This window comes from Aethalodelphis obliquidens, unplaced genomic scaffold (genome assembly GCF_003676395.1).
Source record: "Aethalodelphis obliquidens isolate GAN/ISIS:26980383/991018 unplaced genomic scaffold, ASM367639v1 scaffold23, whole genome shotgun sequence".
In the NCBI taxonomy this organism is placed as follows: Eukaryota; Metazoa; Chordata; class Mammalia; order Artiodactyla; family Delphinidae; genus Aethalodelphis; species Aethalodelphis obliquidens.
Window position 1 is genome coordinate 18,662,556 of NW_020837967.1, and position 16,745 is coordinate 18,679,300.

A 16,745-nucleotide genomic window follows, 5' to 3' on the forward strand; every position below is an offset into this window, starting at 1 on the left:
CTCGAACCCATGTCCCCTGCAATGGCAGGCGGATTCTTAACCACTGTGCAACCAGGGAAGCCCAAGTGTTTCTATTTTAAATAAAACCATGCCAGATTTGAAAAAGCACTCAGAGGGCTGCTTGTAACAAAGGAAGACAGAGGAGTGGGGCATCAGTGGGGATGTCCAGGGTTCCCCCTTTCCAGGGAATGGAGGATGATAGAAGATAATGAAACAGATGTAGAGGTAGTAATTGCGGTGAGGGGCTTCCCTGGTGGCGCAGTGGTTGAGAGTCTGCCTGCCGATGCAGGGGACACAGGTTCGTGCCCTGGTCTGGGAAGATCCCACATGCCGCGGAGCGGCTAGGCTCGTGAGCCATGGCCGCTGAGCCTGCGTGTCCAGAGCCTGTGCTCCGCAATGGGAGAGGCCACAACAGTGAGAGGCCCGCGTACCGCAAAAAAAAAAAAAAAAAAAAGTGCAGTGAAGGCAGGATAAATTAGAGAACTAAAATACTGCCCAGAATAGGATACAAATCTACAGGAAAATGTTGACAGCAAGGAAGAAAGAAATCTCTGTAAATGATGGAGATGAGAGAAAAAATGAAGACATACAAGAATAAAATCCAAAGGGGAAAGGCAAGACAGGTTCTGTTGAAAGCCGGAAGCATGAAGGATCATTGAGGGAAGTGAAGGGAGTCAAAATGTTGGTAAAAATTAGGATAAATAAAACTAATGGGGCTTCCCTGGTGGCGCAGTGGTTAAGAATCCACCTGCCAATGCAGGAGACACGGGTTCGAGCCCTGGTCTGGGAGGATCCCACATGCCGTGGAGCAGCTAAGCCCGTGCGCCACAACTACCAAGCCTGTGCTCTAGAGGCCGCGAGCCACAACTACTGAGCCCGCGTGCCACAACTACTGAAGCCCGCACGTCTAGAGCCCGTGCTCTGCAGCAAGAGAAGCCGTTGCTATGAGAAGCCCGCGCACCACAACAAAGAGTAACCCCCGCTCAGCGCAACTAGAGAAAGCCTGCGTGCAGCAACAAAGACCCAACGCAGCCAAATATAAAAATAAATAAATTAAAAAAAAAAAACGAATGAACAGAATTTTCAAAAGTTATAATTTTTTAAAATTTATTTTTTTCAAGTATAGTTGATTTACAATGTTGTATTAATTTCTGCTGTATAGCAAAGTGATTCAGTTATACATATATATTCTTTTTCATACTCTTTTCCATTGTTTTATCACAGGATATTGAATAGAGTTCCCTGTGCTATACAGTAGGACCTTGTTTTCTATCCATTCTCTATGTAATAGTTTGCATCTGCTAACCCCAAACTCCCAATCCATCCCTCCACCGCACCCTCTCCCCCTTGGCGACCACAAGACTGTTCTCTATGTCTGTGAGTCTGTTTCTGTTTCGTAGATAAGTTCAGTTGTGTCATATTTTAGATTCCACATATAAGTGGGATCATATGGTATTTGTCTTTCTCTTTCTGACTTACTTCCCTTAGTATGATAATCTTTAAGTCCATCCAAGCAAATGGCATCATTTCATTCTTTTTTATGGCTGAGTGATTGTCCGTTGTGTGTGTATATATATACACCCCATCTTCTTTATCCATTCATCTGTAGAGGGACATTTAGGTTGTTTCCATGTCCTGGCTATTGTGAACAGTGCTGCTATGAACATTGGGGTGCATGTATCTTTTCAAATGATGGTTTTCTCCGGATATACGCCCAGGAATGAGATTGCTGGATCACATGGTAGCTCTATTTTTTATTTACTTGGCTGTGCCAGGTCTTAGTTGCAACATGCAGGATCTTCATTGTGGCATGTGGGCTCTTTTAGTTGCAGCATTCGGGCTCTCGGTTGCAGCATGCATGTGGGATCTAGTTCTCTGACCAGGGATCGAACCCAAGCCCCCTGCATCGGGAGCACAGAGTCTTAACCACTGGACCACCATGGAAGTCCCTGGTAGCTCTAATTTTAGTTTTTTGAGGAACCTCCATAATGTTCTCCATAGTGGCTGCACCAATTTACATTCCCAGCAGTGTAGGAGGGTCCCTTGAAAAGTTATAATTTTTAGTGTACTCAGAAGTTTAGAAACTTTGTTAAAATGATGCAGATGGGACAGAATATTTAGATTTTTAAAGACCAAAATTAGAGCATAAAGAATGTGTTCTTGTTTGGCTAGACTGTTGGTTTAAAAAAATGATTTTCAATATATTTGGTCATAGGGTTTTGTGCACTCTTGGAAATTTGAAATGACTGCAAAAAGGGAATTCAAAAATCATTTTGTGAAAATGGTATATTTTCTCTATTTCTTCCTTTCAGTCTCTTTCTGTACACAAACTTGAATATTCTTTTTCCCAAACATTTGCAGACATCATGATACTTCAGTATGCATTTCCTGTTAGTAAGAACATACTCTCACCTGCCCACGAAAACTCTATCACACCAAAACTTTTTTTAAAATTCACACCTAAGAAAACAAATAATAATTCCATAATATCTAATAGGCAGTCCTATTTAAATATCAGCAATGCCAACAATAATTAAGCTCTTGTTTTTTTGTTTTTTAAAAGAAGAATCCAATTAAGTTTCACCCATCACGTTTGGTTGTTTTGTCTCTTGAGAGTCTAATCTTTTTAGCCCAAACTCATCATTTCTGACAGGAGAAAAATACTGTTGAGATGAGGTGATTTGCCCAAGGCTGATGCACAGAGCATATGCTCCATTTCACTTAAGTAGGATTTTGTAGTAAGATAGCTTTAAATTTTAAAGTAATTTTAAAATGATAAGTATCAAAGATGTCATCATCGTGCAGGAATTGCTTCTCCTCTCTTAGCAATACTGAACCTTCAGGACACGTCACATATTGTCCTGGACATTTGCATTTGTTAGCTTAGTTAACATGTCACAAACCCCACGGTGATGACTCAGAGACGCTGTCCTGTCACACAGCAGAAGCTCAGAGCTGTTGCCATCCTGAGCTGGGTCTGGAGGCTGGCAGAAGACCTGGACGGATCTGCTGAGCCTTAATACCACTTTTCTGCTCTGACTCTTCAGGGCAGCAACACATGCTGCCTCTGAGTATATTTCGAGACTGCAGTGGGCCCTCTGTACCCACGGGTTCCGCATTCGCGGATTCAACCAATCGCGGATTGAAAATACTCGGAAAAAAAAAAAGGAAAGTTCTGAAAAGGCAAACTTGAATTTGCTGGGCACTGGCAACTATTTACATAAAATTTACATTGGATTAAGTATTGTAAGTAATCCAGGGATGGTTTAAAGTAGACCAAGGATTGTATGGTAGGTTATAGGCAAATACTGTGCTATCATTTTATATCAGGGAGTTGAGCATCCTCGGATTTTGGTATCTGCGGAGGTCCTGCAACCAGTCTCCCGCTGATACCGGGGGGGGGGGGGTGACTGTATATTTGTAAACTGTATGTAACTTTTCGACTGAAGTCATAAAAATAAATGGCGCCCTCTCCCCAGCGAATTGCCTGCCAGTATTCTCAATAGCTGGCGCTGGAGAGTCAATCAGATGCCTCTTTGGAGAAAGGAAAAGTGGCGAGCAAGGCAAGGTGAAATATTCAGCCTTTGATGCTTTGGCCAACACAGACTAATGGGGTTCCTAGGACTCATTTTGGCAATAAAGGGTGACTGCAGAACACTTAGTAACAGTAAGAGGAAGAACAGGTGATTCAAATGAGAAATACTGCTGCTAAATGAACCTGGATTGAAAGTAAGATTAATGAAAGTGGCTCTTTCTCTTGCTGCTTCTGTTTTTTTTTTCTCGGTGAACTATATGAAGATGCCAAGGTAGATACCTTGGTTTATTTGCCTTTGATTTCCCTGGACTTCATGCATAGTTTGCAATATACATTGGTATTCAGATACTACATTAATTAAGCAAATATTTCCTGAATACATCTGTGTGCCGGGTGCTGTGCTGGTCCTGCCCCGAGATAAGAAACAGGCGATTTCCATCCTGCTTGGTAAGCTTGATGGACGATGGGGTAAGTTCTTAGTGTTGCAGACTTGGGAGGGACAGGAGGCTTCCAGGAGGAGGTGCCACTTAAGTCGAGACTGAAGGTCGAGTAGTGATTCAAGTAGGCTGAACTGAATGGGTGAATTTTCTTTGAAGCAGCTTAAAGCCACAGGGAGCAGGAAACTATTAGCACAGATCTTTCTTGTTTGAAATGGCAACCAACTGGTGAGAGTGGTAGCCTGTGTGTAGGAAACCAAGGGACGGGGACAAGGACATATATACCCTTTTACACCTTTTATTTTTATTTATTTATTTTTAAAATTTATTTATTTTTGGCTGTGTTGGGTCTTCATTGCTGTGCGCGGGCTTTCTCTAGTTGCAGCGAGCAGGGGCTACTCTGCATAGCGGTGCGCAGGTTTCTCATTGCAGTTGGTGGCTTCTCTTGTTGCAGAGCACGGGCTCTAGGCTCACGGGCTTCAGTAGTTGCAGCACGAAGGCTCAGTAGTTGTGGCTCGCGGGCTCTAGAGTGCATGCTCAGTAGTTGTGGTGAACAGGCTTAGTTGCTCCGCGGCATGTGGGATCTTCCCGGACCAGGGATCGAACCTGGGACCCCTGCATCGGCAGGTGGATTCTTAACCACTGCACCACCAGGAAAGTCCCTTACACCTTTTAAATTGTCTACTAATTTGTTTGAGTAATTAAAATGATTTTTTTGTACTTCTTGGCACCCCTTTGAGAAAATTTTAAAAAAGAAAACAATGAATTTATGTTCTAGATGGAAGGTCACCGCAGGGAACAGAACAGGGAAGGACATAAATGCATCCCCCTTCAATTGAGCAAAATTTGAGGATGCTGTAAACTTGACAGTGGTCTAAGGGAAGGGGCTGTGATTTCCAATGTGTGAGCATGTTGTGGGCTTATCCAGCGTCCAAAGACAGGAGACCAGGATGGTGAAGCTGTTAAGAGGCAGGGAATGAATGTGAATGGGTTCATTAAAATCTTGGCAATTTTTTTTTAAAAAGGAAACCTCTAGAAACAGAAACAGGGAGACAATCCGGAAAAAGAAGAGAAAAGAAGACTATAGGAAATATGGCAAATGCATCCCCTAAGCAATTAATCCATTTCTTTTGATCCTTTGTTTTATATAATTGCTGCATTTCACAATGAGAAGCAGACAAAGGGCAGTTTTGATGAGGAATGTTTGTACAGGTGACGAAGCAAATACGTTTACAAGAGGGTTAGTATTATCGTGCGAGAGTGTTCAGGTGCGATTTTATTTTACTTTTTTATTGAGGTATAATTGATTTACAATGTCAAGTTAGTTTCAGGTGTACAGCAAAGTGATTCAGTTATATACATATTCAATAATACATGTATGCTCTTTTTCAGATTCTTCTCCCTTGTCGTTATTACAAAATACTGAGTACAGTTCCCTGGGCTATACACACTTCTGCTATATACACTTGTTGGTTATCTATTTTATATATAATAGTGTGTATATGTTGATCCCAAACTCCTAATTTATCCCTCCCCGCCCTTTCCCCTTATGGTAACCATACGTTTGCTTTCTATGACTGTGGGTCTATTTCTGTTTTGTATATGAGTTCATTTGTATCATTTTTTTGAATTCCACATATAAGCGATATCATATTATATTTGTCTTTCTCTGTCTGGCTTACTTCACTTAGTATGATAATCTCTAGGTCCGTCCATGTTGCCGCAAATGGGAGATGGGAATTTTTTAATGGAGCGATTTGTTTTTACTTTTTGAAATTTGTGTTAGGGCAGCATGTTAAAGAAAATGTAAGTCTTCTAAACCCAGTGCAAACCATGAAGTTTGTGGGGAGGGTACACGTGTTGGGTCAGGAAGGCTGCATTTGAGTCCTGGCTCTGTCACTCACTAGCTCTGGAACTTTGGAGATATTATTAAGTTTCTCCACATTGCGTCTCTCTCCGTGGTATCGAGGTAGTAACCCACGTGAGAGGGTTGTTTTGAAGGCTGACGATGAAGTGGCGGCTCAGAACACCATCCTCATGTTATTTCCACTGGGCAGGATGGCCAGAGTCCTGGGAGACCACCCAGCTCCTGGGTGGGGAAGTGGTTGCTCCATAGTTCTGGAAAAAAGACGTACGAAGTGCAGGCAACCCACTGATCAGCGAGAAATTCCTGATGGCTTACTGGGCTGTTCACTTTCTCTGCAGCCTCCCACAGGAAAAGAGTCGGACCTCCGTAATAGGAACCAGAGAGCCCCAGACCCAGGTAAGTCACAGTTCGTTGAAACAGAGCAGTGGAACAGCTAAGGGAGGAAAGAGGGAAAATCCTCAAGAGAAAAGCAGACATGTCAAGAGGCTTTTACGGATTTGGGGGAGAGGGAAATTGGCAAAGGACGTTTCTGTGTCTGTGGAGGAGGGGCGAAGCATATTCTAGGTCTAGGTGGGAGATGACAAAAAGCAGAGGAAACACAAAACTATCAAATGTCTGCGGTAACATTTTCGAGCAACTAGAGCAAGACGTGGGTGAATGAGAGGTCAAAAAAGGATTGTATGAGCGTATTTTTAAAAAAATACATACAAGAACGGGACTTCCCTGGAGGTCCAGTGGTTGAGACTTCACCTTCCAGTGAAGGGGGTGCGGGTTGGATCCCTGGTTGCGGGGCTAAGATCCCGCATGCCTCATGGCCAAAAAACCAAAACATGAAACAGAAGCAAGGGCCTCCCTGGTGGCGCAGTGGTTAAGAATCCGCCTGCCAATGCACGGGACACGGGTTCAAGCCCTGGTCCGGGAAGATTCCCACATGCTGCGGAGCAACTAGGCCCGTGTGCCACAACTACTGAGCCTGTGCCCTGGAGGCCACGAACCGCAACTACTGAGCCCACGTGCCATAACTACTGAAGCCCACGCACCTAGAGCCCAAGCTCTACAACAAGAGAAGACACCACAATGAGAAGCCCGCGCACCGCAACAAAGAGTAGCCCCTGCTCACTGCAACTAGAGAAAGCCCGCGCACAGCAACGAAGACCCAACGCAGCCAAAAATAAATAAGTAAATAAAATTTATATAAAAAAAAAACAGAAGCAATATTGTAACAAATTCAGTAAAGGCTTTAAAAATAGTCCACATCAAAAAAAAATCTTAAAAAAATACATACAAGAACACAAAGTTGGATTTATATTGTTTCAATGCCTTCATCAAATAAGTGACAATAAATATATCTTTTAATGTTATACAAACAATTTACAGGTGCTCTACAATGGGTTTGGGCCCTGTTAGAAATATTTGGAGGGAACAGCCCAGGTAAAAATATTCACATGGAATTTGTACTTATATGTGTCTTGGAAGGGCCCTTAGCCCCTGTGGACCATCCCTGCTGGTTATTTATACTGGCTCCTCCTACTGTCCTGTTGGACCTGATAATTCATATTTGCAAAACACTTTTGAAAAAAAATATCAATACATACAAGACAACTAGAGAAAATCACGTAAGGAAGTCACTTTCCGGGTCAAGGATCCGTAGGCGCTCCCCTTGTCTTGATGTTCAAGGCCTTCTATAACCTGGACCCAATCGTACTTGTCCAGTCTTGACGCCAACTACAATAAATAAATAAGTCATGTATCAAACCCTTGTTGACTTGCTGTCGGGGTCTGGGTACCGAAGGGAGGAAGCCCCCACTGCCCTGTCATCTCACAGGGAATGCCATCCTCTGCGGGTAAGCCAGGCTGCCTCCAGAAAAAAAGAGAGCTGCATCCTCCCTTCTGTTAAGAGGTGAGAAGAAAGAGAATAGCTCAGAGGAGCACAAGTGACGAAGGCATTCCAGAAACTGCTCCCCTGGTGAAGGACCTGGGATTCTTCCTGTTGCCTTGGAAGTTTCCTCAAGCTTCTTCCCCATCTAAGTCCTACCTTCCTTCTCTGGCCACTCAACACATCTGGCCAACAGCCCTCCCCTCAAGGAGTTTGTAAGCTGGTAGAAGAGATTAAACAAGGACTTAGTAACTATGACAGCGGCCAGCATGTGGCAGAAGGAGTGCAAAATGCTACTGGAGAGAGGAGGAGGGTGGAAGAGGAGGGAAAGAAGGTACTAGAATGACTTTGAGAAGGAGGTAACATCGGAGATGGAAAAGCATGGATAGAATGTGGAGAGGTGGTCAAGTTGAAGAAGGGTTGGTTGAGAACCTTGCACGGCTGGATTTGGTACTTTCTTGGGTGTTAGTTTTCAGGTGACAAACCCAGAGAGAGTGATTTGGGCCATCCCGTGAAGAGCCGTTATTGGCAGGCTGAGAAATGCGTACCTAACATAGTAGCCAGTAGGGATCCATTGGAGGTCTTTGAGCAGCAGAGGGACACAGAACAGCGTGATCTCCGGGCTCAAAGGAACTTAAAGGCCTTTGGTTCCATCCAAAGCTTGACATCTCTGACTGTCAAGTTTAGACTTGGCCACTAGATTCTCCTCGTTTTGAGGGTTTAATGAGATGACACTTGTAAAATGCTTAGCTCAGGGTTTGCCAGAGAGTAAAGCTCAATACATCTTGACTGCTGTTGTCAACATCACCATACATTGGGTTACAATTTAGGAATGTTTTCCTTAAGCCTTCTTCCACATTTGTCTTGTAAGACTTTGAAGACAGCTATCCCATTCCTATTTGAGCTTTTTCTTCTCTAGACCGAATATTCTTGGTTTCCTCCACCACTCCACATTCCTTTACCTGCCTGACTGTCTCCAGTTCTTATAAAATGTGTTACATAGGACTTCCCTGGTGGCTCTGTGGTTAAGAATCTGCCTGCCAATGCAGGGGACACGGGTTCAAGCCCTGGTCCGGGAAGATCCCACATGCCTCAGAGCAACTAAGCCCGCAAGCCACAACTACTGAGCCCATGTGACACAACTATTGAGCCTGCGCTCTGGAACCTGCAAGCCGCAACTACTGAAGCCCGTGCACCTAGAGCCCATGCTCCGCAACAAGAGAAGCCACAGCAATGAGAAGCCCGCTCACCGCAATGAAGAGTAGCCTCCGCTGGCCTCAACCAGAGAAAGCCCGCGCACAGCAACGAAGACCCAACACAGCCAAACAAACAAACAAACAAATAAGTAAATGCGGTACATGGAACCCAGTTGTCTGATCACAACTGACCAGGGCAGACCCTTCCCTTCTCTCATTCTACGGAAGATGCCTGAAGTGGAAAAATAATTTAAGATTTTTTTGGGAGTCACACTCAATATAATACTGGCACTCATCACACTGAACTGATGAACATAGTACTGATTTCAACTCCTAAGCCATTCCCGAAGGCACTACTGCTAAGCTATAACCTTTTCTATTCTCTCCTTGTACTTGGTCCCTGCAAAAGACCTCAGATTGCTTTATGATTCTTTCCTCTTATTGTCAGGAAAAATTGTGAAAGGCCTTGAAACGGGCAAAAAGATTACTGAGTTTCCATTCAGTGGATTGCTGGGCATCATCGAGCAGATTCTTCTGGGTTGTCTGGCTTTACGGGGGTCTGTGTCTTTCATTGTTTTTCACAGAACTGTTTTGCAAATATACATTGTAGAAAACACATAGTAGTGATACAAAAAATTCTTGTCCAGAAAGAAAAAAATGAATTTTGTCTGGTGGGCATGCAATTGATTTCCACCCCGTGAAAGAGGCTGCGAGTCTTGCATCGATTAGCAAATTTATTTCAACATTTCTGATTGCTTCTATACTTGTCCGTTCTTTGGATTCCCCTTGGAGCCAGTTGTAATGTTTTACTGCCTTCATGGTTAGTTAATGAGTTAATTAATGGACACATGTTCATTTTATATTAGTATGAGAACCCTTATTCTTAAAATTATTTTTCAGCACTGATTTTCTTATCCCTTCACAAATTGGAAAGGCATGAAAAGGGCAGAAATGAAGACTGATCAAGCAATAGAGACCTCATTTTAAATTGACATGGATTGCAATTGCCAAGATATGGAAGCAACCTAAGTGTCTATCAACAGATGAATGGATAAAGAAGATGTGGTACACACACACACACACACACACACACACACACACACACACACACACGATGGAATACTACTCAGCCATAAAAAGAATGAAATTCTGCTATTTGCTGCAATGTGGATGGTCATAGAAAATATTATCCATAGTGAAATGTCAGAGAAAGACAAATACTGTACGTTATTACTTATATGTGGAATCTAAAAAATAAAACAAACTAGTGAATATAACAAAAAAGAAACATTCACAGATATAGTGGTTACCGACTATGCAGACCGAAGCTATGGTTATCAGTGGGGACAGGGATGGAGGGGGTCACGATAGGTGTAGGGGATTAAGAGGTACAAACTACTATGTATAGAATAAATAAGCCACAAGGATATATTGTACAGCACAGGGAATATAGCCAATATTTTATAAGAACTGTAAATGGAGTGTAAGCTATAACATTTTTGAATCTCTGTGTTGTACACCTGAAACTGACATCATATTGTAAATCAACTATACCTCAATTTTTTTTAAATTATAAGTTTTTTAAAAAAGAAAAGAGATTGACATGGGTCTACCAACCCATATCTTTTGTTAAAGTTGTTCAACAAGTTATTAATCCACTGAACCATACCAACGTGCCTCTACTTACAAACAAGCTGTTCATAAGTCCATTTGTGCATAAATTCCACGTGATTAAGAGGGGTTAAAACTGCTGTCCCAGGACTTCCCTGGCGGTCCATTGGTTAAGACTTCACCTTCCAATGCAGGGGCTGCGGGTTCGATCCCTGGTCAGGGAGCTAAGATCCCACATGCCTCAGGGCCAAAAAACCAAAACATAGAACAGAAGCAATATTGTAACAAATTCAGTAAAGACTTAAAAAAACCCAAACAAACAGCTTCCTTTAAAAAACAAAAAAACTGCCGTCCCCAGGTGTATTCCCTCTAATGATGGATGCAGGTCTGACTTTGATAATTTTTAGATCCGTCATAGATTTCCTATTCCTTGCTCATTTACATTCGAATGGATACCCTTTGCCAAAATAGACCAGTTTTACCTGCACTATAAGTCCTTAATGATGTTGTTGGAGAGTATTGAGTAGGAGAACTGTATTGCTTTGGAGAAGGGGAGTTCAGGGGTTGGTTAGTGGAAACAGAATGCGTTAAGTGAATGAAGTTAAGGTCTGTTACCAGCCTGCAGAAATAGTGCAGAAACAGCTAGGAGAACAAAGGTGGCTGCCATGATGACATTTTGGTCTCGAAGACAGTGAGACAGCCAAGATGCAGGTGGACAGAATGGAAGAGGGGCACTTCCTCATGCTAATGATATTAAAATGATAAGTAAACATGAATCTGGTCCTAAGGGAGCCCATGTCTAGTGGATGCACCTTGGGAGAAGGACAGGAGGGTTTTGAGAGGATGCTCTTGAGCAGACAGAGGACGAGATCCTGGACAGGAAAGGACTGAGTCAGGAGAATGAGAGCTGGTGAAGAGGCCTGGGTGCTGGAGACCTTCTTGGGTATTACAGACTGGTATCCCGGGGTTGGTTCGGGTCTAAGGACATGATAAACCAGGATTATGCCTCCACAGTGCCTCGCCTTGGCCATCGCTACACTAAAGGTAAACTTAGAAGGAGCAGGATAAGTGAGGCAACAAATTGCAGTCACTTTGCAGGACATTGCTTAGCACTTACTGTATTCAGATTCACCACTCTTGACAGTGGAAGTGGCCATGCCCACTGCACCACAGTTGACGGTTGGTAGAGCCCCATCGTTGAGCTTTCACTCTGGACCAGCTCTGTTTGCATCGACGTGAGGTCTTCTGCTAAAATGCTTCTGGGTTATATCCACATCACTCAACCTTCTGTCCAAGGATGAGAGGCTTGTTAAATGACTTGCTCAAGTCCTGACCCAGTATTAGTACTTTTTCTAATTTACTGACCCAGTATTAGTACTTTTTCTAATTTACTGGTTTAGCCATAGAAAGAAATTAATCTTAGACAACACCTTAGAAAGATTATGCCTTAGAAAGATTAATTTGTCATCAGTGTGTAGGCTGTATCAGGAGGGTGCATAGAGAGGTGAGCATGGAATTTGAAGGAGACCACACTTGCCAGTCGTTGTACAGATGACAGTGATAGTTGACAGTGTAAGATGCTACAGAGAGGATGAGGTGAGTGAAGGCTTTCAGACAGAGCAGGTGGAAGGTCACTGACGGTCCTGGAATCAAGGTAGAAACATTACAGGAAGTTAAGGAAAGAGTGAGTGGGGGGGAGATATTTACAACAGGTGTAAACTTCTCTATCAATCAGATCGATATGAAGATGAGGGAAGAGACGAGATGGGTAGCATGAGTGGGAAGGAGGATTATTTGGGGGACTGGGTAGTTTGAGAACAGTCATAAAAAGAGGAAGGAATGAATGTATCTGGAAAAACTGAAGGTAAGAGTAGAGAGAGGAGATAACCATGGAGCAGAATCCTAGCGATGCTGGGAGGGGACATCATTAAGGTCACAAGTACCAGGAAGGAGGAACCAGGGGAAGGAAGGAGGATGTTTGCTCCTGAGAAGAGAAGAATAGGTGGAGAGTCAGGAAGACGTTGACGTAAAGCGAAGGTGTGTTGAAACAGGTCACTTCAGATGCTCTCAGACGTTTTAAGGCAAAGCAGATCTGAGGATGAGGAATAGAGGGAGCTGGAGAGTCCAGTAACCACCTGTTCAGATGCCTTAATTTTGCACTTGCTCCTTGATGCCCTCACGCCCTTGACCTTCCATTGCGTCCAGCCTGCTCAACCTTACCTCCTGGGCAACCCGATCACCTGTTCAAGTGTATCCGTGCGCACACCAGCAGCTGCATGAAGCTAAGGGGGAAAGCACATGAGCTGAGTGCACCTTTCAAAGGCCGTCAGCCCTGGCTGGAACAGTGATGTCATCTGTTCCCCAGAGCTGCTGCTCTGAAACTCCCCCGAAAGGAAGGGATGTGTAGGTGAGTCCATCGGGCTCTACTTTTCAGACCATAAGTATTTCAGATATTCTCTTTGGGGCTCTTGGTAATAGAATGGTTTTTAAAATTAACAAAAATAATGCTTTATAAACATAATTTATGTATATAGGTGTTTTAGAAAAAAAGATTAAAAGCTGATTTGTTTTTCTTTCTTTTGTTGTTGTTTTTTTAAAATTAATTTTATTGGAGTATAGTTGATGTACAATGTTGTGTTAGTTTCTGCCATACAGCAAAGTGAATCAGTTATGCATATACATACATCAATTCTTTTTTAGATTCTTTTCCCATATAGGCCATTACAGAGTATTGATTAGAGTTCCCTGTGCTATACAGTAGGTCCTTATTAGTTATCTATTTTATATATCATAGTGTGTATATGTCAATCCCAATCTCCCAATTTATCTCTCCCCCTCTTTCCCCCCAGTAACCATGTTTGTTTTCTACATCTGTGAGTCCATTTCTGTTTTATAAATAATTTCATTTGTACCATTTTTTTAGATTCTACATATAAGTGATATCATATGGTATATGTCTTTCTCTTTCTGACTTACTTCACTTAGTATGATAATCTCTAGGTCCATGCATGTTGTTGCAAATGGCATTTTTTCGTTCTTTTTTATGGCTGAGTAACATTCCATTGTATATATGTACCACATCTTTTTTTTTTAATAAACATGGTTCTTTTTTTAAATCAATTAATTAATTTTGGCTCTGTTGGGTCTTAGTTGCAGGCACACAGGATCTTACTTGAGGCATGAGGGATTTTTTCATTGTGGCGCATGGGCTCTTCGTTGTGGCACTTGGGCTTCTCTCGTTGTGGCCTGCGGGCCTCTCTCTGGTTGTGGCATGTGGGTTTTCTCTTCTCTAGTTGAGGTGGGCTCAGTAGTTGTGGCGCACAGGCTTAGGTGCCCCGTGGCACATGGGATCTTAGTTCCCTGACCAGGGATCGAACCCACGTCCTCTGCATTAGAAGGCAGATTTTTTACCATTGGACCACGAGGGAAGTCCCATGTACCACATCTTCTTTATCCATTCATCTGTCGGTGGACACTTAGGTCGCTTCCATGTCCTGGCTATTGTAAATAGTGCTGCCGTGAACGTTGGGATGCACGTGTCTTTTCGACTGTTTCTCATTTAACAAATATTTATTGAGCACTGTCCTTGGTGCACAGGGATGCAGATTCCCTGCCTTCATGGGCTTCATGTTCTACTGAGGTAGTCAGACAACAAGCAAGAACCACAACAACAGTAATAGTAATAATAATATAACAGGACTCTGAACCAAATTAAGGCAGAGTAAGAGTATAGAGGGTGTTAGCGCAGGGACAGTGGTATCTCAGGATGCTAAGATTACAGATAATTTGCCTTTTTTCTTCGTGTTTTTCTCTATTTTCCAAATTGTTTACAATAAACATGCATTCCTTCTGTAATTAGAAAAAAATAAAAGCGATTTGGAGAAATGTCCTGTTCAGTGGCAGTGACAGATTATCAGCCTTCTGTTCACTTTCTCCCTTGCTCTTTTTTGACAAAGGTCTTTGTTGTTTGCTGATCCACTGTGTATGACTTGTGATTTTCCTGGGGAGAACAGGAAGAAAGAAAGGGCAGGTGGATTTACCGGCATTTCTTTATTTACCTCAGCCTGTAAGCAAAGTGCAAGAAACCAAACACTGATCAGGTCACTCTTGGGAGGAAGTGAGTTGGCAGAGCGCTAAATGCAGCCCTGGGCATCTGCCGTCCCACCTGGTTGCCCCTCCTCCTTGGTTCTGTGTCCATCACTGCAGTTAAAGGGCACCGCCGCAACTGGCAGAAACCCACTACCTCCACCATGGGCCACAGGTCCCTGGGGACGATGGTTGAGTCCATAACTCTGGCTGTGACACCCCCGCCAGCAGAGCCTTTGTACCCACACAGTGCCACCACGTGAAGGACACCTGCAGCCCCTGGCTTGGAGCTCAGGTGCCGGAGCCGGCTGCACCTGCCTGAGACTTGATTAGCCATTATCAAGTTCATGGAGCAAAGTCATGTAAGGGTGATAAATGGATAAGAAGCAGCTTGGGAATTCCGCAGAGAATCTTAGGGATTGAACCAACTGTAGGCTGGTGTTTTTAGAGAAAAACCACCAGGATATGCCTAGGAATCAAGATGCTGGTGTTAGGAGAGAGAGTGGAGAGATGCAGGGCTGGGTATGACCATTCTGTAGGTGCTGTGAAGTTAATCCTATTATATCTCTAGGTGTCTCTTACTAGGATGTAGATGTCCTTGGGACACGCTGGTTTTTCCTGATCTTTTCGGATACTCTCCAGAACTTCATCTCCCCTCCTAGTGGTTTATCAAAAAGAAAGCTTTTCATTCCGTAATTAGAGATAAGGATGAAAATGTAAATTCTGTGCTCTTGGCGCCAAGCTTAAGAAGACCTGGTCCCAGCCCTCAAGGGAACAGCGTGATACAGGAGTGTAAAGAAGGGGCAAGAAGACGTGGGAGCAGTGAACACAGAATGTGCTCTCTAAATGCAGTCCCCCTTGGGTCACACAGCTCGAATTTTCATAAATCACACAATTCATATATGCATGAATTTTCAGGGTTGTTTTTGTAGAAATATTTTTCTTTGGGATGTCGTTAATTGAATCCATTCCACAGCTTATCTTTTCAGGAAAGGGGACCACGGTCTGACAGCCCGGGTCGCTCGAAGAATCCCAGTCTGATCTATCGCACGTTGGTTAAACTCAGTGGGCCCTTCAGGCCAATTCATCAGCTCTTCTACCCAAACTGTAGGGTGCTTTGGTGTGGAACTTTAAAAGTCACGTGGATCAACTAAACTGAATCCATGTATCATGTGAGTGAACTATAATAATATAATAAGGTTTTACATCCATGATTAGTCTCCTATTGCTGCTGTAACAAATTACCACAAACAGTGGCTTAAAGCAACACAATTTATTATTTTACTATTCTGGAGGTCAGAAGTCCCGTAAGGGTTTTAGAAGGCTGAAATCAAGATGTTGGAAGCGCCAGAGAGAATCTGTTTTCTTACCTTTTTCTGGAGGCTGCCATCATTCCTTGGCTCACGGCCCTACTCCTTTGTCTTCAAAGCACGTCACTCCAATCTCTGCTTACGTCCTTGCATCTCTTTTCTCTGACCTTGACCCTCTTGCCTCCCTCTTTATTTTTATTGTTGTAAAATATATATAACATAAAATTCGGCATTAACCCTTTTTTTAAGTGTACAATTCAGTGGCATTAATTACAACCACAATGTAGTACAACAGTCCCACTATTTCCAAAACCCTTCCTCGCCCAAGCAGAAACCCTTTACATGTTAAGCAATAACTCCCCATTCCCTCCTGCCGGCTGGAGTCCATTTGCTGTTTCTACGAGTTGCCTATTCTACATATTACATATTTCATATAAATGGAGTCATGCAGTGTTTATCCTTTTGTATTTGTTCTTCTCACTTAATGTAATGTTTTCGATATTCATCCATGTTGTAGGATATTTTAGAACTCCATTCCTTTTGTGGCTGAATAATATTGCATTGAATGCATACACCACGTTTTGTTTATCTGTTCATCAGTTGAGGGACACTTGGCTTATTTCCACTTTTTCCATGTTGTGAATAATGCTGCAATGAACATTGGAGTACGTTTAAGTTCCTGTTTTCACTTCTTTCAGTTGTATACCTAAGAGCAGAATTGTGGGATTATATGAAAATGCTACGTTTAGATTTGGAGGAGCTGCCAAACTGTTTTCCATGGTAACTGCACCATTTTACATTCCCACCAGCAATGCGCATGGGTTCCA

At 43.0% G+C, this 16,745-nt stretch overlaps 1 long non-coding RNA gene across 2 annotated transcripts in view; it reads left to right on the top strand.

Moving 5' to 3' along the window:
• The window catches only part of LOC113628356 (uncharacterized), a 54,373-nt gene that overhangs the window by 10,914 nt on the left and 26,714 nt on the right, over positions 1-16,745 (top strand). For both annotated transcript variants that reach the window (XR_003436016.1, XR_003436017.1), the window contains exon 2: positions 6,178-6,235. This is a non-coding gene — a long non-coding RNA (uncharacterized LOC113628356). The remainder of the gene's footprint in view (positions 1-6,177; positions 6,236-16,745) is intronic.